At 37.1% G+C, this 27,524-nt stretch overlaps 1 protein-coding gene across 1 annotated transcript in view; it reads left to right on the forward strand.

Annotated features, from left to right (window-relative positions):
- LOC124168911 (lachesin-like) overlaps positions 1-27,524 on the forward strand; it is a 1,190,944-nt gene that overhangs the window by 572,769 nt on the left and 590,651 nt on the right. Inside the window, exon 5 of the mRNA XM_046547298.1 lies at positions 1,985-2,035. The gene's annotated coding sequence lies outside the window, so the exon portion shown is untranslated. The remainder of the gene's footprint in view (positions 1-1,984; positions 2,036-27,524) is intronic.

Raw genomic sequence — 27,524 nt, forward strand, 5'->3', positions numbered from 1 at the left:
TAATGCTGCAGTTATAAAAGTGAAATTGGGAGTGGCATAAGTAACTATGGCATTCGAATTCGAAAAAATATAAAACCTGGAAACTTTAGTGTACTTACTTGCATATAATTGGAACACCTTTTCAAATAGCAAATCGAAGGGAAAAATTAGAGAAATTGGTAAATGCCAAGTTTTGCTCTGGTTATGTCACAAAGTCTTTGGATATCATGATTAACCTGTCAACCAAGAGACAAAAAGCAGCTGTTATGGCAATTGATATGTCTTTCCCATGGTGATTTATACATTGTCACTTCTTCAAATATTCAGACAACGCTCAGTAGGTTTTCGCAGGTTTGTCACGCCCCCATTCTTGTGTGGCTGTTTTCCATCAGTGGGTTTTTTCCACTAAGGACGTAAGTCAATATCCTTAGGTTTTTCCCACGCTTGCTCGCATCCTTTTATACTTGGTAAATGGTAACTTTGATAACTTATAATTTTTTTGTTGATTGAAAACCGTACTTTTATGTCTCTTTTACCATAATTGGCTATGTGTAATTCCAAGAGCAACTTAATGTACTTAGATGCAATACTTTTATGTTTGACGAGGGATAAGATGGAAGATGGGACTTTCTAGTCCCAATCTCGCACAATAAAGACGTATTATTATTATTTTTATTACATTTTACCACTTTATTGCTTCAAACCTTGCGTCAATTTTATTGCCTTAAAAGTAATTAATCGATAGTGTCCATAAAACATGATTGAGCTGAAGAAATATTGAAAAAGGTAAGGAAATGATAAGATAATACATCGGGGGACATATTTAGTGGAAAGAAGCCTGGAAAAATTTGAGCCGTTGTGGTTGGGAAAGTATGAAACTGGTGGTTAGGGGATGGTATCCCGAACAAGGTGATAAGGGGAAATGAGAAGGAGAAGGCGTCATTCCCTGCTTATTTTTTCTCCCTCAAAACCAACCAACCCCTTCCATCCCTCCAGAACTACAGGTCTTCCTCAAGAACAGATTTTTCCTTTTTTTCCCCTCCAAAGAACACACTGGGACGCCTCCTTGGAGGCTTTTTATTTTTAAACACGTTCCCCCACCCCGACACAAAACTCTCGTACGTACAACAGTCATCCTACTCCTCCTCTCCCTCACTTTGCATTTCCCGCAAGAAAAGTGTCCTCCTTACATTCTCCTCTTCCTGCAGTTCTCATCTCCGTCCCTGCTTATCTAACTCTTAGCCTGTGTCGCTCAACAAACTTCTCGGTTTTCAAGAAAAACATCTGTCGAAGGACTTTGCATCTTAGTGGTTCTGCATGCTTTTTATCTCCCGTCCTTCTACGTACCTTTCTCTTTGCTATCGTTACCTCCTTCAGCTCCTCTTTCATCCTTCGCTTCTCATCCGCTAGTCGTAAAGGAGACGGTTTTTAGCGCGGACGGAATATAATGACGGATAATGCTTCGGTTCCTAGCTCTCGTCCCTTTTTCTGCACGTGAGAAGACATTTCTTATTCTTTTTTTTTGGCGCACCCTACTTTTTAAGTCTCTTTTCGAGAAAAAGTGTTCCTGTGATCATCGCTTCCGTTGTCAAATACTGACAAAACTATTGTCAAACGTATTATTATTGAATTAACAGCGAATGCAATCACTAATAATCACCACTTGATATCATCGAATGTAATTAGCATTATTATCAGATTATTAATTCTGTTACATAAAATTTGATAATGATAAAATTATTCTCAATATATTGTGCAGCGTGCACCCTACCTTTTAAAGTCTCTTTTCGAGAAAAAGTATTGCCGCTATCATTGCTTTCCCTTTCACAATATTTTAAAAGTCGTGATTTAAAAAAAAAACATACAAAACTACTTAGACTAAATTATTATTTATTTAACAAATAATAAAGAACAATAATTGACACCACTTGATATCCTTCAATCAATAATTCCCTTATACGTCTGAAAGTTTAATAATGGTAAAATGTTTCTTATTATTTTTTAGGTATCATCTCTTTGCTGGACTCTTATTCATGGCCTGAAGCTGGTATACTAGGTAGCTATTCCTTTTAATTATTTATTTGATAATTAGTAACCTGGGAAGAATTATTATCAATTATTTCACCCGTACGAGTTACCACACGTTCGATTCTTGTCAAAAGCCTCTACAAATTAGCAATTGAACCCCATAGTGCAATGTGTGATAGAGCTGATGAATTTCCAACTACCATTGGTATAAACGCTTTTTATTTTACTAAACTTTAGATATGCTGATTTTTTAACAAGATGGAATATAGTGGTCTGTGAAATGGCAGTATTTTGATTGTCAACCCAGTCTCTCCGTAGTCAATTCAGCTGCAAATAATGCGTTAGCTATTTATATTAGCACATCCTCAATAAAACCCTTAAATGAATTTGACTTCGCTAATTTTCAGTCATCACAATTATAAATATTTCATGTTCTCTAACCCTAAATCTCAGATTCATTGACCAAGTACTTTTGTGCATTTATTTTTATACTTATATTTATAAAGAAAGAAATATTACTCGAGAAATGTTTCGGCGATATAAAGTTCCGGCTACTCTCACTAGATACAAAACCCTACGTAAAGTGAAGAGTATGATACGCAATGCGAAAAAAAAATTATTTCAAACGCACTCTAGGAAAAAAGGGCGATCCTAAATCTATGTGGAAATCCATTCGTAATCTTGGAATCTTACTTCCTAAAACCAATAACAATATCTTAAATATCCATCCAGATGTCCTCAATAATCAGTTTGTCAAAAGTGAACCGCAAATCTCCCTCGAACCTCATATCCCACCTCCAGCGAATCATAATCAGTTCTTCTTCTCACATGTCTCATCGTCCTCAGTTTTAGCGCGTGCAAAAAAATCACCTCCAATGCCAAAGGACACCTGTCATTTTGCCCTCGCTCCTAAATATAATAGATGCCTCACTTCAAACGGCACACTATCCTGCGACCTGGAAGCATTCTCTTATACACCCAATCGCTAAATTCCCCCAGCCCTCTACACCTGATGACTTCAGACCGATAGGAATTTTATGTGCTTTTGCCAAGATATTTTAGCGGATTGTATTTCAGCAATTAAGGTCATATACATCCACTGCTAACTTACTAAACCCCTTGCAGTCTGGCTTCCGTGGTCGACATAGCACTCAAACTGCACTCTTAAAAATTACCGAGGACATTCGTGAGGCAATGGACAAACGCCAGGTGACGATCTTAGTATTATTTGATTTCACCAAGGCTTTCGACTCCGTTTGCCATGAATTGCTCCTCCGCAAGCTGAGTACCCTAAATTTCTCAAAGAGTGCTGTTGACTGGTTTAGATCTTACCTCAGCGGTCGCACTCAAGCAGTGGTGGTCAGTAGTAACCTACAGTCAAACTGGATCCCTAATCCCGTGGGGATGGTACAAGGCTCAGTTCTTAGCCCACTTCTTTTTTCTCTCTTTATAAACGACCTCCCTGATGTCCTCATGCATTGTGACTACCACCTTTACGCCGACGATTTTCAAATGTATCGTCATTCATCGCCGTCCAATATTATTAATTCAATCGCACTAGTCAATGAGGACATCGAGAGAATTAACAGTTGGGCGCAGGCCAATCATTTGGTTCTCAATGACAAGAAAACAACAGCAATAATTATAGGGAGCAATTAGACCATGCAAATCTACCAAAAATAAGACTCAGTAGCCACAATATACCTTATGAGGAAACGGTAAAAAACCTTGGAGTCATATTCGATCGAACCCTTAGCTGGAAGCCTCAAACAAATTATGCGAGGCGTAAATTTTTGGGATCACTGCATCAACTTGTCAGAACCAGAGAAATACTTACACCCGACATACGAATTTCATTAGTTAAAACACTAGTCTTCCCTCACTTGGATTATTGTACAGCCTTATTCACTAACCAAGACGACGCAAACAATAATAGACTCCAATTGGCCATGAATTCAGCTGTAATATTTATTTAGGATTAAAAAAAAATGGGACCATATTAGTAACTATTATAACCGCCTTAACTGGCTTAAGTATAAAGAGCGTCGCACCCTTCACATAATAACTCTAGCCTTTAGTGTCTTAACGACCGGTTACCCACCATACTTGTACGAGAAATTCGTTAGAAAATCTGAGGTTCATAATATACCTACCCGTAATCATAACATTGAACTCCATATTCCAATACATCACACGCCTCATATGAACAAATCATTCATAGTAACCGCCTCGCGAATATGGAACTCTCTCCCAGCCCAAATAAGAAGCAGTACAAATATCAATAGGTTTAAACACAGCACATATGGGTTTCTGAAGAATGCCTCCTTATCCCCAAGTTAAATTTCTTTTGTTTATATTCACTTTCTTATGTTCATATTTATTGTTTATATTCACTTTCTTATGTTCATATTTCTTGTTTATATTCACTTTCTTATGTTCATATCTCTTGTTCATATTTCTTTTGCTTGTCATCTTAAATTTTGTAATTAGTGTGTTATATCTAAGTGCGATTGTTTATTTTTTTTTGTCGAAAATATTGTATTGTTTTTTTTTCATGCACTAGGCGATATGCACTGTTCACATTTGACTGTAAATGTATACATATATTTATGTACTTTTTTCTTTTATTTATCTATCTCAATGTGAAATGTAGAAAGCTGTACTTATATTTTCTCATGGGCCCCAGTGCCTACGAAAATAAACGATATTATTATTATTACTATAGCTTGAAATTGCTCATTTTTTATCTCAAGGGGAGTTTTTCTACGTTTCCAATTCTATTTTTATTTATGATGCTGATTCAATTGGTTAAATAAAATGATAATAACATGATTATGTCAGAAATGCTCCGTATTTTGTGGTAAAAATATCAATGAAGTGATATGTCTTTCCCATAAGTAGCGTTTTATAGATTATCATTTCTTCACATTTTCAGGAAGTACGGTAATATACGGTAGCATATTCCAAAAAAGATATGAATGAAAGAATGTGATGAATTGATATTACATTTGAATGATTATTTTATCTTGAATTACAATGTTATCGGATAGAAGGAATTTTAAGAGTAGAATAATTCCGGACAATAATATCAATGATAAGGATGTATGTTTAATGAGAAAACTGACCAGTTGAAGATTGATGTCAACGCATATAGTAAAAATAATATAAGAACGAGCGTGCTGCGCCCGCTCCCAGCGGGCTTCCCCCGCTCTTTTCAATGCAGGTCCACAGAGGGATAGGCGCGTTTCTAATTTTAAAATGTAGAAAAAAAGGCAGGGTCTTATGTACAAATTTTATTGGAATGTTCATGTAAAAATTGAGGTCAGAGGACCTCTTTAAACACAACATTGGAAGTAATTACACTATCCTTTGTTAAACGCACATGATGACTCATACTTACGTATCAACAGGAGACTTGAATGTGGAATCAGCCGCATTTTGATAAAAGTTACTTAAAGAATGCGAGATATTGCTGCAAATGAACAAATGTATCAGTTTGTGCGCAGTTAACGTCAGGAATATTTACCGTGTTTTTTTTTTTTTTTATCAATTTAAAAACCAATTTTAGGAAAGAATAGCAAAATATAGGAAGTAAGATATGCCGTCGCATGTTCTCTGATATATTGCGCATTTTGGTACCTCATTTGTAGAGTTTGGTTGCGTATAAGTTGAGAAAAAGGTATCTATACAGCAGAAATAATATAGAAGATTAAGAATTTCGCTTTCCATTTTTAGTCGATTTTTAAATATTCTGCTTTTAAATTATGTACAGAGGACATAATGGACAGTATATGGGACTAGAATCGTTAACCGTGGCACAGAAACAGAAGAGACGCTGGATTTATGTACAACTGAGGAAGAAAAAAAAGGTTTCGTGTGAAGCAGAAACCGAAAGAAGAGCATGCCCGTATAAAATAATGACGATTCATGAAATCGATACGCATTATGGGTAGGGTTTTGGGTCTGAGGTCGAACTCGACCTGTGACGACTTCAGGTTTGTTCATTCTCCGCTGGAACATTTGACGGTAGAATGCGCCGCCGCCATTTTATTGGTTTATCGAAATGAGGAAAACCACTCTCCGGCACTTTCATCATTTAAAGAGAGAAACAAAAAAAAAGAATTACGAAATGGATGCAGTGAAGGGCCTGGGTATGTTGGTTTGAAGCGCTGAAAATAAAATATCGGACTTGGGCATTAAAAAAAAAAGATGAAAATATTCCATCCCGATGCTTATCCGAGTATTATATGGACGAACTCTTTCCGCGCCAGCAGTTAACAACAAATCCGTCTCATTAAAAAACAAAACGCAATTGATGGATAATTTTTTGGAAATTAGAAGAGGATTAAAACGTTCCCTATTTGCTCATTTTTTTATGCGTCGCATTTTATTTGGTTTCTCCGAATTATGCAGTATCCATAAACGCAAAAATGAAGATTTTCCTAACCGATAACTGCGAATTCTACGTTTAGCAATGCGTGCATCAGTGAACTCCTGTCCATAATTTGGCGTGGGCTGGTATTAAAATAGGTGAAATTGATAAGTGTGGATAGCCTGAGTAAAGGAGATATTTCACCCCACAACATTTAATATTGGCAGTGCGAAACCTAATTCGATAGTAGGCAGCTATTCATTCTGTGTACCTCCACAATCATAAGAAGTGATAAATTAAGCCTTGCCTACGCAGCGAGCAAATGGGATCCTGTGCAAAATGACTTAATCCGTGAACTGTGTAAAAAACAAAAGAAAGTTGCGCGGTTCGTCAAAAACTGCTACCGGCGTACAGACAGCGTTAACCAGATGCTAAGCGAATTAGGCTGGGGGCCGCTGAAGACTCTGAGGCTGCGCGCTAGACTTATATTGCTTGAACAATGGGAATAGATATCTTTAAGTGCGACTCAGAGAACAGTATTATAGCCCCACTATATTTCCAAGTCCGACCGAAGGAATAATTTAGGAGAGATATTTTGCCGAATTTAGATATGGGAATCCGTTATTCCCCCAACCATAAAGGAATTTAATAAATGCTAGTCGTAATTTAGTTAGAGGATCCTTTTATGTGTGTCCTAGCACCCCCTGCCACATGCCTTTTAGGAGGGTTGCGGGGTAGTATGTAGATGTAAATGTAGAATCAATAGCTTATCATACTTCGTAAGAAAGGCAAGAAATATGACAACTCTCTTAACTTGAATCTAAATTTGAGACCATTACATAGGCCATTCAGGAACTATCAAACGAATATTTCTATTCCTCAGGTGAGCAGCTCGTCTTCCCAATATTTGCTATAGCATTTCTATCGCCGGCTAGTTTAATTGCACCATAATGTGCTTTTTGAATAATATGTACATATATTCAGTACGTTTGTTTTCATTTGCCTATGCATGCGAGAGTTGGGGTTATTTCCCGAAAGAGGATATTTGCAGAATGCTTATTTAGGGTAGTAATAATTCTGAAAAGGCGTTTCCATATATTGACTTATGTAGGAAAAGGGCAAACTGCCTGCTTTTGTAGGGGCAACAACATAGATATCGGTTAGTATCTGTCGGAATGCTTTGATGTATGATGATTGAGCGGTATATTTAGCTGGATAATTTAAAACTTGAAATCCTGTATTTGGATGAACACATAATAGCTGTTTTTCTATCGATCTGTATCAAATGGCCCTATTAAATATACTTCATGTTATTTTAGGTGTATTAAATTAGCTAGAGAGAAAATTCTAGCTGTGATTAATTGTACACTTTGAAAATTATGTCCCATTATTATCTTCTCCGACCTCACAGGGAATCAATCTAATTATATTTTGACCAATCGACGAAATTGGGAGCGATAATAAATACCTACGAGCTCTAAGCATTGCTAAAATAGTCCCAAGAAAGAGCTATATGAGTATTTAGAGGTATTTGAGTATTGAAGTTTGGGTATTACAGAGAAATTTAAACATAAGTTACGAAAGTATTTCTTTCTTCAATGACAACAACTCGAAAGGTGATGACCGCAACATGTAATTGCGTGAAAATTACACTAGAGGTGTCTAGTTGTAGATTACGTAGTATAAATTATGCCCCGATTAGCATTAAATGTTTTAGGGACTCAAAATTGTGAAAAAATTCAATGAAGATCGAATATTCCTGAGCGAAGTAAGGCAAAATATTCGCTCCTATAAGAAGGGACATCGTATAATGGCGAAATGAGTGAATGCAAGTGAAAAAGAGCGAATGTGGTTTTTCCTCTTTCTAAAACAATTGATATTAAAATACTATGTTGAATTAGTAGTCAGTGAATTCTGTAGCGATTTTTAGGCACCGTCCCTGGTTATAAATTCGACATCCTTCAAACAAAATTTCCTTAAAATTTTTACTCAGAAGGGTCCACTCATTACAATTGTTTAGTTAATTTCCACAGTTTCGAGACGGCTCCTGCTGTTTCCGAGGAAACGCTGTATGCGGCGATTGTCAATACAGCATCGTGTAATTTAGTACTGTCTTCCAAGCGTCATACCGAAGGGTCCTGATGTCTTTACTGATGTGTTCATTTTCCAGTTGTCTTCTGTTCAAATGGTACATCTGCTACAACTGATCTTGTTCATGCCCATAAATTTTACTGTTTAGTCTCAAATTATTTGCTATTGGTGCTTTGCAAATTCACACGCTTTGCTTGTCCTGCGACTGAACTTCTTTCCATATTACTAGGCCGTTTATTAAATCCTTCAACAATTATTGAAAAATCTGAGATGACTTTATCGCCAACTGCTAATCAACGCAATACATACGATATCCTCATTGATTTTCAGATACTCAGATAAGTAGGCTGAAAGTCAGCTAGAAACTAATGTTTTTTCTTAATAAAAATGTTGTCATTCATCGTAATTTTTTGCCTTGTGAATTAGCCAAGATAACATGAGGGTGATGTTTAAATCCTTATTATTCAATTTTGTGCTCATAATTTCTATCAGACTTATTCCCGTTTCTCATGCAACCATCCATTTTTTCGTCGTTGTCGTCTACAGTTCTACTACTGGCCATAAGTTATTTTATATAAATCCTGTTGCTAAATGCCAAATAAGTGCCACTAATCATCAAATAGATCAGGTGAGATTTCTAAACCTCGGCGACGTAAATCTACAAACTGCACAGTCACACACTTTTTCCAAATTAATCGGTCAAATATTTAGTTAGTAATAATGACCTGTCGCCACCATTAAAAAGCTTCCTATTATCATATGTGCTATCTCAACTTTATTTCTCATTGCCATAACATTATTATTCTCTATAAAATAAATAGTTGCTGAGTTGAATCGAGGCATGCCGTAAAATTAATACTATGTTGTTATTAAAAACGTACTTATGGATAATATTTTGTGTGTATCAACTTGAAATACTCTAAGCTAGTCAAACCAGTTGTGCTTAATTTTAAACAACTTAAGGGTGAAAAACAGAGTGAACATATTAAGTAACATTTCCTGCGAAGGCTACGTTAGGTCTTAAGAGTGATCTATTTTTTTTCTACCCTCGTCTTCGGCCATGGTTTTGCACGAAGCTATAACGACACCACGACATGAAAGAGGCTACAGTTCATAAGGTCGGGATCGGGTCTGAGGAGTAGGAATTTTTTTATGACAATGGTCAAAAAGGGAGCAATTTGAAATCCAGAATCGAACGGCTTTTATCGTTACCTGCGCCCCACCTCTCTTTATACCCCGTCCATTGAGATGGATTTTCATCGTTGACCTGACCGAGGCTTCCTCACGGAATGGAACTAATGTGATTGTGCAATTTTGAGAGTTAACGTCACCGATTCGGCACCCTCTTTTCCAATCTACTTGATGATTCGCGGCACTTATTCAGGGGGTGAAATTTGAAAAAAATGTGAAAAAGGATATTTAACCATTGTGGATTGAAAAGAGAATTCAGGGAAATTGTTACGAAGGACGAGATGGTGGTGAGTTGATTTGGTAATGTTTTGAAAGGTCAAATGCCGCAGTGACGGTTGCTATAGGCCGGCGTTAAAGAACCTTTCGTGAGTAAAGTGATTCTGTATGATGTCGGCCGACTATGGCGTGGGAGCTAAATGGGAGCTTTAATATGGGACCAGGGGAACTGCGTTGTGATTCTGCTGTCGCATCTAAACGCTGCCCTAGTTCCAGCATGGCCCAGATGTTATATGCGGAAGGAGTCAGAAATGAAGACGCACGAAGAAGTACCTAGGTTCCTCCAAATTTGGTGATCTAGGAAGCTATAAACTTAAACCGACTACTTTCAGTGATTTTGCGTGGGATATTTAAATTTTATATCAATGATAATGTTGAGAAACTAGTAAAGGGAGCTTCGAAATATTAAAAAACTAAATTTTATTGAACTTACGATAACAGCCCGCTTAAAAGCATTTAAATTAGAGGACCTGCCATTAACCATAAATAAAAACCATCGTTAACGCGTCTCCTTAACTTCCAAGCGTTTGACCTACAACGTATACCAGTAACTGGAACGCAATGGATTAATTGCGTAAACATTTGTAACAACAATGTAATGTTTATGCTCTTGGAGTATAGGTCATGATAAATTAAACTCACATTTGGCCAACGTTTCGGAGATTTATTCTCCTTTCTCAGGACTCTTAATTATAATGAATGTTTACAAAGAAAATAAAGAAAATAAATTAATTAAGTGGTTACAAAAATTTAAATACAATTGTGCAGTACAAATTCATTGGTAAATTAAAAATTGTGTACAGAATTAAACAACATACCTGTGATAGAAAAGTTTCGTTACTAGGCTAATCATGGTTACTTATAAATATTGATTCATTTGTTAAAAAATGGTATCTAAATTATACTAAACAATTTTAATTTCGATGAATTGAATAATAATAAATTTTGCTTAGGTGTTCGATGTCTGATCTTTTATTGCAACTGTTATTTGATTTTGATATGTAAACCATTTCTTTAAATAATCTTTTCTTAAAATTGGTTTCTATGTCTAAAATTTTGGTGTTCTCGAAATCAAAATGGAAGGTCAGGAGAAGAAACTTTATTCATTGTAAACATTTGTGTATTAAAATCTAATAAAGGACGTGATTTTATAGCATTGATTCCTAAAATTTGTAAATTTTCCAAGTCACCTATGATCGTATAAGTGAAGGCTATTTTTTCAACAAAGTGAAGCTTCTGATATTTTTCAGCTTAACCCTTTCAGTGCCAACCAATTTTCTAGGTGCTATGCCAAGAGTGCCGAGGCATTTTTGCTGATTTTGCAGTAGGTTAGGGAAAAAATTAGGTCTCAAAAACAAGTAAAGCTATACAGGGACGCCGACTTACAAAAAATATTGGGGGGGGGGGCCAAACCGGGGATCTTGCCCCGGGAAATTTTTTAAGCAGTTAGTTTTCAGTTTTTTAAGCATGTAAGAAGAGTCATGTGATCAAAATTAGAACCCTGATAACTGGAATCTCGATATCTGGACACTCCGGGGAAAATTGACAAGCCTGAAACATTTTTTCCTCACACCCATAACGAATTTTTGAGGGGGCCCGAGTCCCATCAAGCCCCATGGAGTCGGCGCCACTGAAGCTATATGTTCAAAAACTTTAGGAAATCTTTATTATATGTGGTTTCACCTTTCTAATATATTAATTGACGAATTTTTGGTAATATGAGTTAATTTTTATAACTTGAAGAAAATAGTTTGTGCTAAAATAAAATGAATATTGACAATTTTATGAGTAGTTAATTATCAGCATCTAAGAGTGACATTGCATGAGGAGCGCGATTGCGCTCCTGGCACTCTTTGCGAGAGATAGGAGAAGCGCGATACCGCTCCCCAGCACTCTTAAGGGTTAACAATATTACATTATCAATACAATGAATTCAGAGCTATGATAAAATTAGAAGTTCGAGTTTTGATACCTTTTAAGTCCAATACTGAACCGTAAAGAAGTGTGATAAAAGTAAGCACCTTAAAGCCTCCTCAGTCCATCCAACGCGCCTTTTGAATTTTTTTATTGAAATAATAATTTCAGATATTGAGAACGAGTTTACGTATTGGAGTTGCGGCAGGTAATAAGGGAAAAAAGCTTTTTTTATCTGATTTTATCCAAGCCTAACTCTTTTTTTCTTTAGAATACCAGGCTCGTTGATGATGGGGAACCTTACTCGCACGCCAATCTATTGGTCGTGGGTTCAAATCCTACCTGGTTGAGCAACACCACCCAGAGCAGGCCCAATATCGCCGGCTCGGTTTTTTGGGATACTGGGGAAGCAATATATATCGTTTCAAGGCTTGAAATTTCCAAGGAGTTACGAAGTGGTGTTTTGATAATTATTGAGGAAAATCTCCTCTCTAAATATTGTCCCTGGATACGGCTTCTAGCCTCGTCACCTTAGGCCATGGAACGCACGCCTCAGTGTCTTGTGTCCAAATGAGTTTATCCAATCTGGAGGGTGGGAGAGAGCGAGTGTAATTGAGCCAGAGTCTGCCCTGAGGTGAACGGGGATGATATTGGATCGAAGGGCTGGGAGTGGATGGACCATGAGACTGGAGAGAAGGGGCCCTTTGGGGGGGGGGGGGGGGGGATGGAAACGGCCGATCGTTTACTGTATGGGATGGGACCCCGCTTCAGGCGTCCGAGATAACTGCCTCAGTCAAATGCCTCACATGAGACCGTCTTCGTCAAATGCGTCTCCCCCTGCTTGTGTCTCAGTTTCTAAGCCATTCAAATTCCTCGCTTGAGACCATCACGATCTAACCTGGCGACGCGACGCATGAACTTTGCACTTAACCATGTCTTGAAGCTCATTCCCACTATTTCCTATACTATTTCATTTATTTATTTCATATTGCTACAAGTAGGCTCTTGCCTGTTGCCAGTATGAAATTTAAATAAATGAATGAAAAGTCGTTCAACCTAAGTAAAGAGACAGAAAATATGCCAGAAAATATTCCAAATAAATATGAATATATTGTAGCATTAAAATATAAATTAATTCGAATATAATCCAAATAACACAGCTCAGTACCTACTAACTAGTTGCGACCACAGGTTTATGGACAGAAAATTCTTCAAAAATGCCCTTACCGACTCCTAAAGTATTGAAGATTCCTCCGTAAACACTCTGTATAATTACTATCGTTAAAGCGTTCTGCCGGTTAATGTAGGCTTAAGTGATGATGTTTATATTAATTGGCACGGCCTACCTCCCACCAACTATTCGGTGTTTCGTTTGTTTAAACTATTTCCTTTGCTATTTTATTTCATATTGCTACAAGTACGCTATTTCCTGGTGCCAGCATGGGATTTAAATAAATGAATGAAAAGTCTACCCATCTCAGAAGAAATTAAAGAGACAGAAAATATGCCTGTGGTATAAAAACAATTCGAATAATTCGAAAATAATACAACTAACAAGTTAATTTTGAACCAAATAACTCATAATAATTTGCTTAATTCTGCGCTGCTTTCCTTTACGTATTATTTTTTCTTAATAAAAATCCAGAATATTTACGTAGCCTATTCAAAACTAAGCCTGAAAATACTACTACGACTACAAGATCAGATACAACCTTCATCTACTATTCCGCTTGTCGTACAACTTCTTTCCGAAAATTATTCCAGGTCGTAAGATCTAATCTCTGGAATAGTATACCAGATGAAGTTCAAAATATTTGGTTTTTGAAATCGTTTAAGGCATAAGTTTATTTCTTATTACTTCCTCCTTCATAATAACTTATTGGTTACTCGAAGAAAAACGAATAACTCTTATATTTCTTTGATTGTTTGTTCTTTTCATCATGTAACTTCATGCCATTCCTAAAACTTCTTCCTCATTTGTTCTTCTCTCTGTGATTTGTCGCTGAAACATTGTAAATGATATGTTTGTTTTTAAACTTTGTATAAAGGAACTCTTTTGTTATATTGTCCGGTTAGTTTGTCGTTCACAGCATGTAAGTGAGTTGATTTTATGTTTTATTAATTCTATGTGTAAATCTACTATATGATTTTATACAAGTATTTTTTTATTCTTAGAGGACACAAGTCCTTGAGCAATAGAATATATTTTCTAAACTTCTATTTATAAATTTCCACCGGTTAATGTAGGTTTAATTGATGAATTATGCTAATTGACGCGGCTTGCCTCCAACAAACCATTAGGTAGTTCACTTGTTAAAAATAAATCGCCGTCGATTTGACATGGCTATCCTACCTTCCTATCTTTGGGTATCCCTACATAGCAGAAATACAGGGAGGAGAAAATTGTATGATGAAATTTTAACTGAGGATATCTGATGCCAAAAGGGCCTGATGTTGATTAGAGCGAAAACCAGCCATTTTTAAACGGCAGAAACTTTAAAATTCGAAATTTAAACTTAAGCAGAAATTTTTAAACAGCGAGTTTGCCTTGTTGCCGGATGCTCCGGGGATTCATTTGTAATTTTTGTTCCTGCTAGCATCAGTTTAATTTATCAAACCGACTACATTAAAGAAAAACTTCAATATCACTTGACACTTTTACACCCTTCTTTAACCCTTACATATCAACATGGATTCTTCCACAGCAATCCCCTGTTTTTCTCTCTATAATCAAGGCTTTCACTTAACAAAAAATATTAAAAAATCAAATGCAGCAAACAACAAATAAACTTAAGGAAATTAAATACATATAAAAAGAATGAAAACGTACATAAGAACCTACGTGACACGCTAACTGCAATAAGGCATCACGTCTAAGTTGGGCGATTTTTTTAGTTGTTACTAGGTGCACGAATAAACGTTTCCTACTAAAAGAAAACATGTCATGATAATAACACTGAGCTGACATGGATCCTTAAAGTAGGAACGTTGAGTCTTGCACCTAGTAACAACTTAAAGAAGAAAAAGAAAAATCTTCCAACTTGGACATAACATCATAAAGCTATCGAGGGTAAAATTTTGGTGACACGATATTTCTCCACCCTATTATACTCTGAGAATAGTCTAACTTTCTACGACGGGTAAGGCTTGCGTTTGTTGAAGAAGTTGGGTTTGAAAACGGGTGGGTATAAGGAGAAAGGCTGGAGGTTGATCGTTTGGAGGTGAGGGGAGCGGAAAGTATTGAATGAATGTAGCGGAGAGATCGAAGCGTTTGAAAAGCACCCGTGGGAGTACTTCATTCCTCAAACCCATCCAGAACGACCTCCACTTCAGGAACGACGAGAAATCGCCCCTGCCGCCCCTTATTTTGGCAACGGGGGATGGGTAAGCTGAAAGAAAATGGGTATGACTGCGAGGGATGCGTCTACGTACCATACCTACGTAAGTTCTCGGTGTTTGGGAGATTTTTGAGAAGGAAATTAAAAAATAGTTGAAGCAGAGAGAAAAAATACTATAAAAATAGAGATATACATGTAGGAGGCTAAACATGTCACGATATTTTGACTTTTGATAGCTGATGCCAAAGGGACCCAAAATAACTAATGATTTTTGCGACGAAAACGAACAATTTTTAAACTGCAGAAACTTTGGTTGGCCGCAAGTTTTCCGGAATCCCTGAAGAACTCATGACTTTAAATTCTTTACCTGCATTTGCCTTCGTCTTTGTCCAGAGCTTCCTGTAACAGGGCAAACTCGCTGCCAGTCGGAGAGTTTGGCTCAGTGTCTGTAGTTTAAAAATAGTGTGTTTCGACCTAAACATCATTAGTAATTTTGGTTCCTACTAGGGATGGTCGGATCGGATACTTCGGATCCAAATATCCGTGGATATTGCCCTTCATCGGAAACATCGGATCCAAAGTCGCGGAAGACATCGGATCTGGATCCGAAATTTTAAATAATAGCTCGTGAAAGTTTTACCATTAAATTGTTCTCATTTAATCGATCTAACGGTTAACGTAAGTTTTAATGAAGCATTTTGTTAATTACCTTCAACCTCCCTTCCTCAATTGGAATGTTTCAAATCGCAATTCTATTCCACCATTCTCAGAGAGTAAGACTGAACTCTAATTAGAGACTGAACGTCCACCGTAATACCAACTTTTTATGAAAATATTTAGATTTTTAAATTAATTGTAAATAACTAACTTTCTTCACTTTGATAAAGGAGTGGAGATGGCGAAAATGGTTCCTTTTCATCAATTCATTACGGTGTTCTACTGTATATGGCCAACTACAATTGAGCATTTCAGTAAAATATAACTACACCCTTAACATAAATTTAGCCATAAGTTTTCAATGTTATTCCGCGTGAATTTAAATATTAGGGGTGAGAAACCAAGGGATTCAAGTGATTTTCTTCTCTAAAAAAGGTTAGTTACTAAATTTAGGCAAAATAAACAAACGAGATGAACTAGATATTTAGTAGTAAATTTCATTTTCCACTCGATGTTTATATAGAACAGGGACTCGCTCGTATCCCTTGGCAACCATAAAATGTTTTTTCTATCAATTTCTGCGCATCATTTTAGAAAAGAATCAGTTGTACCTCTAGGCTTCTCACCTCCTAATATGCACTTTCTGGTAATAAGTAGTAATGCTTAAATTTACTTTAAACCGGTTGAGTTGTTGTTAATAGACATGGTGTAGAATGCATTAATTTTTAAAAATCTATCATGTCACGATTCCACAAAGTGAACTCGCAAACCATTGAATACATGATCACATGTTTAGCTCACGGAAATAGTGTCATAGCGTTTGGGAAAGAGAAAGCATGGCTGAACTCGAAAGGAGACGGAATAGGGTTACAACCCTTCTCTTGTCATCTCCTATCGTGAATCACGTGATAGTGTTCCATGGGGCTGCTTGGCTTCGTACGAATGAAGAAAAAAGAACGCACATTCCAGAAACTTGTCAAAATGGTTTTGGGAAAGGGCACCCAAGAGAAGTGAATAGATGTTTTTTTTTGGATGAGTCGATTCTAAATATCGATTTTCGATTCCACCGATTATCGTACACGGACTCGGGATCGAAAATCGATCGTCTACTGTCGATTCAGATCCCATCGATTCCAGGAACATAAATATGAATAATAAGATTTTAGATATTTCTAGATTTTAATATTGGGGCACAAAAGCCGTCACACACCTGAGGCGTTGTGGGCTGTACTTATTAAGGTAACAATTTCTGTCTGAAACAGTTAAAGCAGTAGCCTAACTAGGAATGCGCTTTGGGGGGGGGGGGGGTGAGATGACCTGGGGTGGCGATGTATGACATGGAACATAGTGTCAGGGAAAATGTTTGAAAAATGACATGCCTGGAAATACATTTTACATTATTTTGGTTTAAAAAATTTTACTTTAAGCAGATGCAGTTATTATACGTTAAAACTAGGCAATAGTTAGAAAATATTTTTTAATTTCTCTGAGGCTTTTGGGGGAGGATCTATCCCCTCATCCACCCCCCATAGGTACGCCACTGAGTTAAAGTGTTTATAATTTTATTAAACCTGAGGATATATTACTAAGTAATACTACTCCCCTATTTTTGATATTTTATTGTAATTCAAATATTTATTGCAAAGATAATTCTTGAAATATGGTGCTGAAAAATTGCCTTGGTCTCGAAAACAAATAAATACTGATGTCACTGATATTTTCAAATAAAGGTAAATTTGAATTAAAAAATATTGAGGCATTATTTTAATGGAAAATAATTGAACAATTATTTCCTACTATTCTTTTTGGTTCTTTTAATTGTCTTTATTATAGCATTCCATTCTGTTCTAAAATTTTAAAGGAGCAATGCTTCTGACAAATCAATACTCTACCTGTTAGTCATTCTATTCTCAAGGTTCCGATCGATTTATCGGCATCGTTTTTTTGGAAATATTTGTTCAATCATTTTCTCTTAAAATAATGCCTCAATATTTTTTAATTAAAATTTACATTTAATTGAATATTAATATGTTCTCGAGACCAACGAAAAATTTCAGCACCACGTTTCCAGAATTATCTTTGCAATAAATATTTGAATTAAAACTGAAATATCAAAAACCAGGCTCGAGCTTTCTCGGAGTGAAAATGGGAATTACCATCAAAGCGAAAGGGTTATTATGAATAGGAATCGATGCAATTGGAATTTAGGGTTGGGAATGGATTTCGAAAGAATCGGAATCGAAAAAAAGTGGAACCGACTATCCCTGGTTTTTTTAGATGGTTGAGAAGAAGGAGGGGTAATAGTCAGTTTGCGCACCCCAAGGAGACGTAGCTTTGGAGGCGAAGGCGTGAGAGAGGAGTCGGAAGGAAATGGATTTTAAAAAAGGATCAGAATGGAAGGTAGTAAGTGAGTAGGAGAGACGGAAGAGTTTGAGAAGGCTGGCCGACGGACCTAACCTAAGTGGATGGTGCAAGCGAGGTGAACGTGAAGATGACGTCGGGACGGGACAATGGAGTCTCGCAGGAAACGAGATGGACGCGTACTCCGAGAGAAAACGAGCAGTATGAGCATGGGAACTGCATAGAAGAAGCCCAATTCCATCCCATAGGAGGCTTATTTCTGTTGCCACCTCGGTCGCATTTTAATCGGTTTTGAAATAAGTCCGCGGTGCGGTGATGAGTTCAATGTGATCAATTTTTTTCCGATATTTTACAGTAAGGTCTTTGTCAATGCGAAGAATAGTATTGAAGTGTTATGAATTTGATAAATGACATCATTATGTGTATGAATTTCGGCTAGTTGTCCAAACCATGCCGCATTTCCCCGTAAAAAAAGGGACCCATTTTCCCGTCAGCAACACGAGAGGAGACTTTTGTACAACCTTTTAAATGCTCGGTGCGACTTGAGGATCCCCTCTTGCAATATTCGTGGGGAATTGAAACATCAGTTTGTACCGAATATGCTTGAGTCATGCTTACGCTTCGTTATTTCTTAATCATTTTCCAAAATTGATGAGCGCTGAGATCACTCAATCTAAGTTGTTAGCTCCACTGCACAAGCGCTCAAGAATCACCCACCAAATCAAATACGCTCATCTAGCAGCCCAGCAATACGAATCAGTTCAGCTGGCAGTAACCGGAGCATAAACGCTCACCTCCAATTCACCAAACTTCGGAGATGAGCGTCCATGCTCCGGCTACTTCCAGATGAGCGCGTTCGCATTGTTGGGCTCCTAGATGAGCGGATCTGAATCGGTGGGCGATAGTTGAGCGCTTATGCCTACAGTGGAGGTGTCCACAGTGGAGGTATCGAAGTATTTGTAACTTCTCTCGGCTTACTCCACGGTTATGCTCACGAATTTTATTTGAAAGACGTGAGCATAACCGTGACTAATTTGCAGAGGATGTGCCTTTTCGTCTACTATCGCCTTCTATTCGACTGTCGAAGAGAACTATTTCATTGAACGCTAATTTTTTCTTCATTTATGGCGATAAGCGGTCGTACGGCTCATGCATCGTGCGTACACTTTCGCGACCATTTTGGAATTTTTCAATCCATTTGTAGATACTCCGTTGTGACAAAACACTGTTCCCGTACTGTAGTGAAAGTCTTTGATGAATTTCGGCCCCTGATACGCCTTCCGACCACAAAACGCGTCACTGAACGTTGCTCTTCTTTGGAGCAAATATAAAGCGGAGCAATCATGATTAACAGCACGACAAACTACCTTAGCAGATTGAAACTTTCAAAGACATAACAGCAAATAAACAAAGCATGCGTCATCAACGTAACACGACAGTGCTACCAAAATAAACAAAGATACAACTAAATTGCGGATAATAATTCACTTGTCCTCGTATCATGAGACACGTTGTTCTGTTAATAATAATTGATGAAGATCAAGTAGAAGGAAATAACAGGAAATAAACGCCTTGGATGGGATACGTAGAGTAGGCTATTAAAGATGTAAAACATATGTGTTAGTAAACAGAAACTGGCTGATAGAAGAAATGAGCCGATAGCTGCATCAAAGTAACGAGTATTTTCATTACATGCTACCTCAAAAGCTGCCTAAATAGGCGTTTAGCGGGGGCTGTTAGGACCACAGTCGTTTAAATGTTAAAAGGAAATGCGAAAGTACGAGAACTCTCGTGTATTCTACTAAGTTCCATCTTTTTCTAAAGGTTTTTAAAGGATTTCTCTCTTACTCTCCTTACGTCCTATATAATACTTACACTATCTTTCCATTCGATTTTCTTCTCATTTACCCATAACATTACATTTCGAACGCGAACCTTATTTAGCGTTTCTTAGTTTTATTTATAGTCAGCTTTATGATGGATGTGATTTTTTTGCTGTCCTCGGGGTCCTCATAGCAATGCTGGCTTTTCAGTCGCTTTGTTTACCTCTTAAATCAAATTTCGGGCACGGTGCCCAGGCTATCTCAGCGTGCTTCAGCATGGGCGTGAAAAAGTGAGATGAAGCACATTATATCATTCTTCTATGGTGTAATACACCCCAAAGTCATTTTTTCAATCTGGCCCCGAACTATTTTGAGTGGACCTCTGGTAGACCGCCATAATGTGGGTAGGCCAGAGGTTATGATAGATACCCGTGTGTAAGGCTGATATGCTTTCTCACCTGAAGAATTCTGCTGAATATCTTTCTGATTACACTTAAGGCCGTTTTACACGGGGCATGTCATTGCGACGTTCAACACTGAAAATATTTTTGAAATTGCGCGAATACAAGCTCAGAATTAGAGCAGGAGCTATTTTGCCATCTCACATCTATGCATTATCACATACGCTCTAGCAATTCCCCGATTTAAATGGTAGAAATTTGACTGCTCCTCCGTAAATACATCAGATTGCGCAATGATATCTCGTTTAGAACGGCCTTTAGAAAAGAATTAAAGGAAAATTAACTGTGAGCTTCTATTCGTGGTGGTTCAGTGGTAGCAAAATTGAATCTATGAATATAGATTCAAATCCTGCTAACTATGTCTTTCAATTTTGGAAAACGTCTGGAACATTTATGATTTCAATCTAAGTTTTAATCCATTTGCAAATAATAGCGTAGAAATATGGAACAGTCATGAAATTAGTATTAAAATATTAGGTACTTGAACACCAGAAATATTCAATCACCATGACTTCGTGGTTGTATGAATCCGACTAGTTTATGAGTGCCAGGAGTAATGCGCTGTGTAATTGCAGCAAGTATGCCCATGTTGAGTCACAAGTTCCCATAACCTTGTTTCTAAATGTCATTAAATTTTTTATTAATTGTTTATTTGGTCATGCCAATTACGCCACAGTTCTGTTAAAGAGTGACGACTGCACTGAGGTTGGAAAAGTTCAATTTACACTGTTATAGTTAAAAAAACTATTATTTTACAATACGAATTAAAGAATTGTATTTAACTCAACAAGATCAATTGTCACCGTGTTTTCCTATTTACCCGTCTTACACATGGGAAGAATGGCATTATCGTAGGCCAATAGTTACACTACTTAATCGAAGGAACTGGTAAAGATCGAAGTCGAAAATTGAGTTCAAATCTTAGCTCGAAGTTCAAGACTCGATCTCAATTTCCTCGATATTTGGAATTTAGCACTAGATTTTCGATTTTAATCAGAATTAGTTTCCATCGTTAGTTGCAGTGCAATTAATGAACAGAGGAGTGCAACTTTAGACAAGAGTCTGAATATCTAATTAGGTCAAGCGATTTCTCTCCTTTGCTGGCATTGTAGTATTCCCAAATGAGACGGCCTCTCAAAAAATGACATCTGGGCCGATTGGGCTATACTTATCCGCTACAGCGAGTCCTCCGTCGTAAAATACACCAACTTTCTCTACCTTGCGGATTCTAGGGTTTAGCGCTTGAACGGGCAGAGTGTTAGTTCCATACCCTGCCGCGTCCTGGTCTCATACACTCACGCAGGATTCGTTCGTGGGGGCGTTGTCTCTCCGCGGAAGTGAGAGTTGGCTGTGATGAGGATTGAGGCTGCTTTTGCTCCAGGAAGACGTGCGATGATACGCACTCTGAAGAGGGTGTTGTTCGGGGATATGGGGATGAGAGAATCCTTAAGGGTTCAGCTCTCGCAAGGGTGGAAGAAAAGGGGATTTTTTTTTCCGGGAAAGAGAATGAGCTCCGAAGGAAGAAGGCGCAAGGAAAATATTTGGGCGTGTTTGGAATTTTAAATAGCCCATTTGAGCTCTGGGTGCGTGACTGCCCAAAGGGTCCGAAGTCAACCCACCCGCCAGCATTCACACACATTGCCTCTTCTGGTTCTATTAGCACCATGCGGTGCGCTCCATTCACACGCAGCTCTTTTATCCGCCCCTGTGGCTGTCTTCGCCGCGGGAAGTAAGCCGTTTTCTCCACTCGAGCAGTACCAACAAATTTTCTCGCTAAGCTCAATCAAGTGATGAGCGTCGTAGCGAGTTGGAGAGAAGGTTAGGGAATTTTCAAGCGGAGCTTCAGTCTTTCTTTTGCTCCAAAACTAGAATTTTATGGTCTTTCTGCTTATCTGATCCGTTGTGAACAATAATAAATATTTCAACCACAGTGATGATGCTTATATTCCTGCGGAGCTGTAAGTTATTTACTTATTACACTACATACGCGTATTATGATTGTATTTGCTTCTATACCATTATTTCATAAATAATGGAATAATATAGTCCGTGAACATGTTTCTTTTGAAATCATCTTATTCTCGCCTCTGGAACGGTACCCAACAAATTATATCGCTAAGCTCACTCAAGTGATGAGCATCGTAGAGAAGGTTAGGGGATTTTCTAGGCAGAGCCAACTTCAGTCTTTATTTAATTCGAAGGCTAAAAGTTTCTGGTAGCTTTCTATGCTAATCTGTTCCATAATGTTTCTTGGTAAGATAACCATTACTTAGACGAATTATTTTTTTTAATAAAGCGACCTGGGTTTCAACAAAAGTATATCATCAGATGTAAATTATCATCTTTAGGAAGTATTAAAAGTATTTATCGGAAGCGGTGTAATTCAGTTGTTTTTTTCAACCAAGAAACCTGACAATGGAATACAGCACCATTAAAATTGAGCTCGTGAATTCTGTCAGTAATGATCTATAATGCACAACTCATCTTTGATGAATATGATTATATTCCTGCAAACCAGTAAGTTATAAACGATTTAAATTACATGCACGCATCGTGAACATATTTGCCTTTATTCAATTATTTCACAAATAATGGAGAAATATAATCCATATTCTTTTGAAATCATCTTATTTTCGTCACTGGAATAGTACCAAACAAATTCTCTCACTAAGCGCGATCAAGTGATGAGCGTCTTGGGCAGCAAGTTAGAAGGTTAGGGAATTTTCTAAGCAGATTCAATCTTACTTTACTCTAACTTACTTACTTACATCAAGACTAAAATTTAATGGCAGTCCTCTCTGTTAATCAGTCCCGTAATGATCAATAATGAAAATTTAATCCATTATATGCTTATATTCCTGCAAAGCAGTTCCGTTTTATGCTGAATTACATTATATGTAAGAATAATGAACGTATTTTTTCAATAGCCTATTATTCCAAAAATAACTGTGCATTATATTTCATGCATTATTTTCTTTGCAAATTATCTGTTCTCATGCTTTACAATGTGCCGTCGTATGGGTACCACTTTACCAATATGATCTTATTAGGCCCTAAGGTTATCAATGAAACACTATGATGGCTGATTACATTTTAGTATTTCGAAAAAAATGGATAAAAAAAGGAGACGCCTAATGGATAGCGTTTATATTTCATAACACTCTTTCTAAATAACACAGTTTAATCATTCCCGTCATATCAATTTGAAATTCTCAAGAATTTTTATGATGAAATAGTGAAGAATATTTTGATGATATCCCGAGCTTTCGAATTTATTTGCTGTCGTGAAGGTGACTCTGTGACTGTGAATTGGTTCAAAATAATCTGTGGCTCTAGTACACGCACCCTACATTTTGCAACGTTCGTCTTTCGTCCTGTGCAGCGTCATTATCGCTTTTCAACTGTAGACGTCATTGATTTGGTGTGAAAAACGAGACCTTTGGGTGTTAGAAAGATTCTCATTGTGTTATTCAGACCCAAACGCTTTTATTCAAGATTCATGGGTTCTATTTATTTTCCTCTCACGGCGACTGCAAGATTGACGCTATCTTACAGCAAGGGACAAAAAGTGTTTGTTTTTTATTTTTTCGCTTGTTTAACTCCATCATGTCTCTTCTTAGTTGGTACTATTTTTATATACAGTGCTCGCTCTTTCGAGATTTTTATGAATCAATCCATAATAATAAATGCGCATTCCCTGCTGCCATCTTTCTATTTGTTTAAACCTTCCGTGACTTTGCGTAGAAAACTTATGAGCACGTTCGCGTAGAACGACTGTGTGGGGCATCTCAAGTATCCCATTTATAATTAATAAATTATATGTAGTCTTATCGCTTTCCTGTAATTCAACACCATTTCTCTCTTTTTAAATGATATAATATCTCATTTTGTATAATTATTAAATTTAATAATTAAAACTACATTTAGGTTTCAACATTGATTTTGCGCGAAATTGGAGGAATATTTTATATTTTGCTATTGTAACTGTAATTTCTCTGAGGCTTTTGGGGTGGGGGGGATCCATCCCCAAAGAAGGATACATGGAAACAGAATTCTCTGGAAGAGAAAAAAACCAGTTCTTTAAAAGGAGTCGTGGATCGATCTTAAGGTTGTAGTACTATGCGTGCATTGTAGCCATAAAATGCTCGATATAATATTTTTGTTCAAATTTTTCATCGACATTCCCAAAATTTCTACGCCTAATCACACTGCGATTATCGATTAATATCTGTTTCTCACCCATCAAGACCCTGCAACTCATCGTGATAGTGACAGAAAAATGCTGAAAGAAATCGATTTTTCGAGCTATCCTTTTTTTTAAAGGAAATGAAAAGCTTCACTTTTCAACAACCTATTGAGCTTAGTTTAAAGTTTGCCGGAAAGTGAAACACTTTATCAAAACAGGCCGCAAGTAGATAAATTATTGTGGAACTAGCAAAGTTAAATTGTTTCCTGACATGCTTCATTGAATAGGATACCGTTACCGATGCCATAGAATAACCGTTACCGATGCAATGGAGGCTAACTATCTACTTCTCTTTCCACCTTCAAGGCCAGCCATTCTAGGGATGCGTTGCATTCTTCAATGCTGACTCGGTCCTCCTGGGTAGCGTCTCAGCTTCTCGTCTTCAATCACGCGCCTTTCCGGCTGACTGGGCGACAGATCCTCCCCGGCCATGGTTCACCGCCCTTCTTTACTTCCCTTTCGAAGCGCGATAACTGCAAAGGCTCGACCAAAGGCCTGCGGATAGCCCGACCCCCCATGTGTGCGATGCTTCTGCCCCCTGGCGCGAAGAAAAAGACGCGAGGGGAGAGATAGTTGAGAAATAAAACAAGAGAAGTCGGCGAGTCGCCTGCGACATTCTCCTTGGACCTACAGGGGGTGCATTGCATGGGTGGAAAGGGCGAAGATTGGAAAAGAGGAAAAAAAACAAGGTTTGGGAGGTGCCGGGAGACTTGGAGGGATATTGGTTGGTGAAAGTATTCTATACTCAGAACTCAGGGTGTAGAAATGGAAAAATCGATTCTGATTATAATCGGAAAATAAGTGCTTAAAATCGAGGAAGTCAACTTTGAGCTTGATACTCGAACCTCGATCAAAACTCAATTTTTCTACTTCAATCTTGACCATTTCCTTTGGTCTAATTGCGTCACTACTGGCTTAAGATAATGTCATCCGTCCCATGCGTAAGGCCGGTAAAATAGGAAATACTCCACCGAACGCCGAGAAAGTATTTATTAAAGTTGATCTTTTTAAAACAAAATTAGTGAAACAGAATTGTTCCAAGCGGTGATCACAAAGATTTTATGTGCATGCATATATAAAGTTATCTATTAACAATTTATGCGTGCTTTACAAGATGATTATTTTGACTTTCTCTGCATCTTAAATGTGTATTTTGCCATAGGAAATCGTTGCAGTATTGTTTTTTGGCCAAATATTCACGAAAAAGAATTGAAGCGTAAGGCTTAAATCTCCGAGCTCATAAAAACACGTTTAACCTCTAAAATTTAAATCCGAGTCTCGAAAGTTGCGTTAAATTTAAAAATGTTAATCCCCATAACATTCTAAACACACCCCTATCTCTTGGTCACTTCGGTGGAATTTACTTTAAAAATTTTCCTCCATTATATTCTTCATGTGATTGATATTTCTTTTGACAATACCTACCCACCGAATATCTTTCCAACGCGTTGTGCTCCATAATTCCTTTTTCTTCTCCTATTCTTAGATAAACCTCGTTTCTCAATATTCTCACCCTCATATCTTCGCATTCATCTCAAATATTCGCCACCAGGGCCGGGTCATAAAAGCATCAAGTCTTGCTAATAATCCGCAAAGTGGCATTTTCCGTACAATAAATACAAAAGCAATTTAAAAGACAATAATTTTTGACACCCATTTCTGTACCTGAAAATACCTAAAAATATTGTAGGTATTTTTAGTTAAAAATATAATACGTATTTTTAGTTCTCAGAAAATCGATTTTTGCTCCAGAAAAAAATTTACGATTAATAGGATGGACTATTTCAAAACATATCAATTGACTGCTGCGGTCATTACTTTGTGGAAATCCAAAGTTTATTGCTCAAGCGATCTCAGTACTTGAGGGTTATTTACTAGGGGCTTAAATATTTTAAAGACTTTTATTTAATCTATTTTTAATGCTTTGAAGTATAATTGCCAAATTACAATTTAAACTATAGAGTTATGAATTGATTATGCAACGTCTCCCTTTTTTCCATCCTCTTTTACGGCCATCCATGTTGTAGTGCAATGTCAGCATTACTAATAATTTACGGAAGGGGTTGAAATTATTATACACTACCTTTAGTAATTAATTTTATAAAAGCGTAATTCTTCTAACCATTAAAAATATTTACCAGCATATAAAGTTCAACAAACAGTGACATATTTCGCCAAAATTCATATTCTATGAGGGATTTGATGAACACTACGAGGAACGATTTTCGAACCTCGCTAATCTGTAGCCATAATTACGCAATGATATGAGGCTCCATTGATGAGGAATTTTAATTGCAACTGCCAATGCATTAATATAGGTATGTGTAGGTATGCAATCTGCTCCCGTTGGTATGAAAAACGGCAGAGAATCAATAATACCCAAGGGTGTGGGAGGGTATTCAGAACTGTGGTCATGCGACCGTTGATGGGATACAAATAAATATCTAAGTTTTTTTATTTTTAAACCATAAAGAAGAATCATTTTTAAATTTAGTATAAAATTCTATGTTGCTCGCTTTCAATTTTCCTCGCTATTTTTACTTCAGTACACGATTTGGAAAGCGATTTTTCAAAGAACTTTTTTATAATTTACGCGATTAATAGAATTTTTATGGGCATTTGTCCCACGCTGCCGTTTATTGAAAGCTTTACTGAAAGCGCTTTTCCCCCTTTTTAATCTACTTATCCAATGGAATCAATGCTTGCAAAACTTCAATAATGGATTGAAATTACTGTTTGAAACATCAATAATTCTTTTTATCGCAGTGAATATTAGATTTTTCCTTT

This window comes from Ischnura elegans, chromosome 12 (assembly GCF_921293095.1).
Source record: "Ischnura elegans chromosome 12, ioIscEleg1.1, whole genome shotgun sequence".
Taxonomy (NCBI): domain Eukaryota; kingdom Metazoa; phylum Arthropoda; class Insecta; order Odonata; family Coenagrionidae; genus Ischnura; species Ischnura elegans.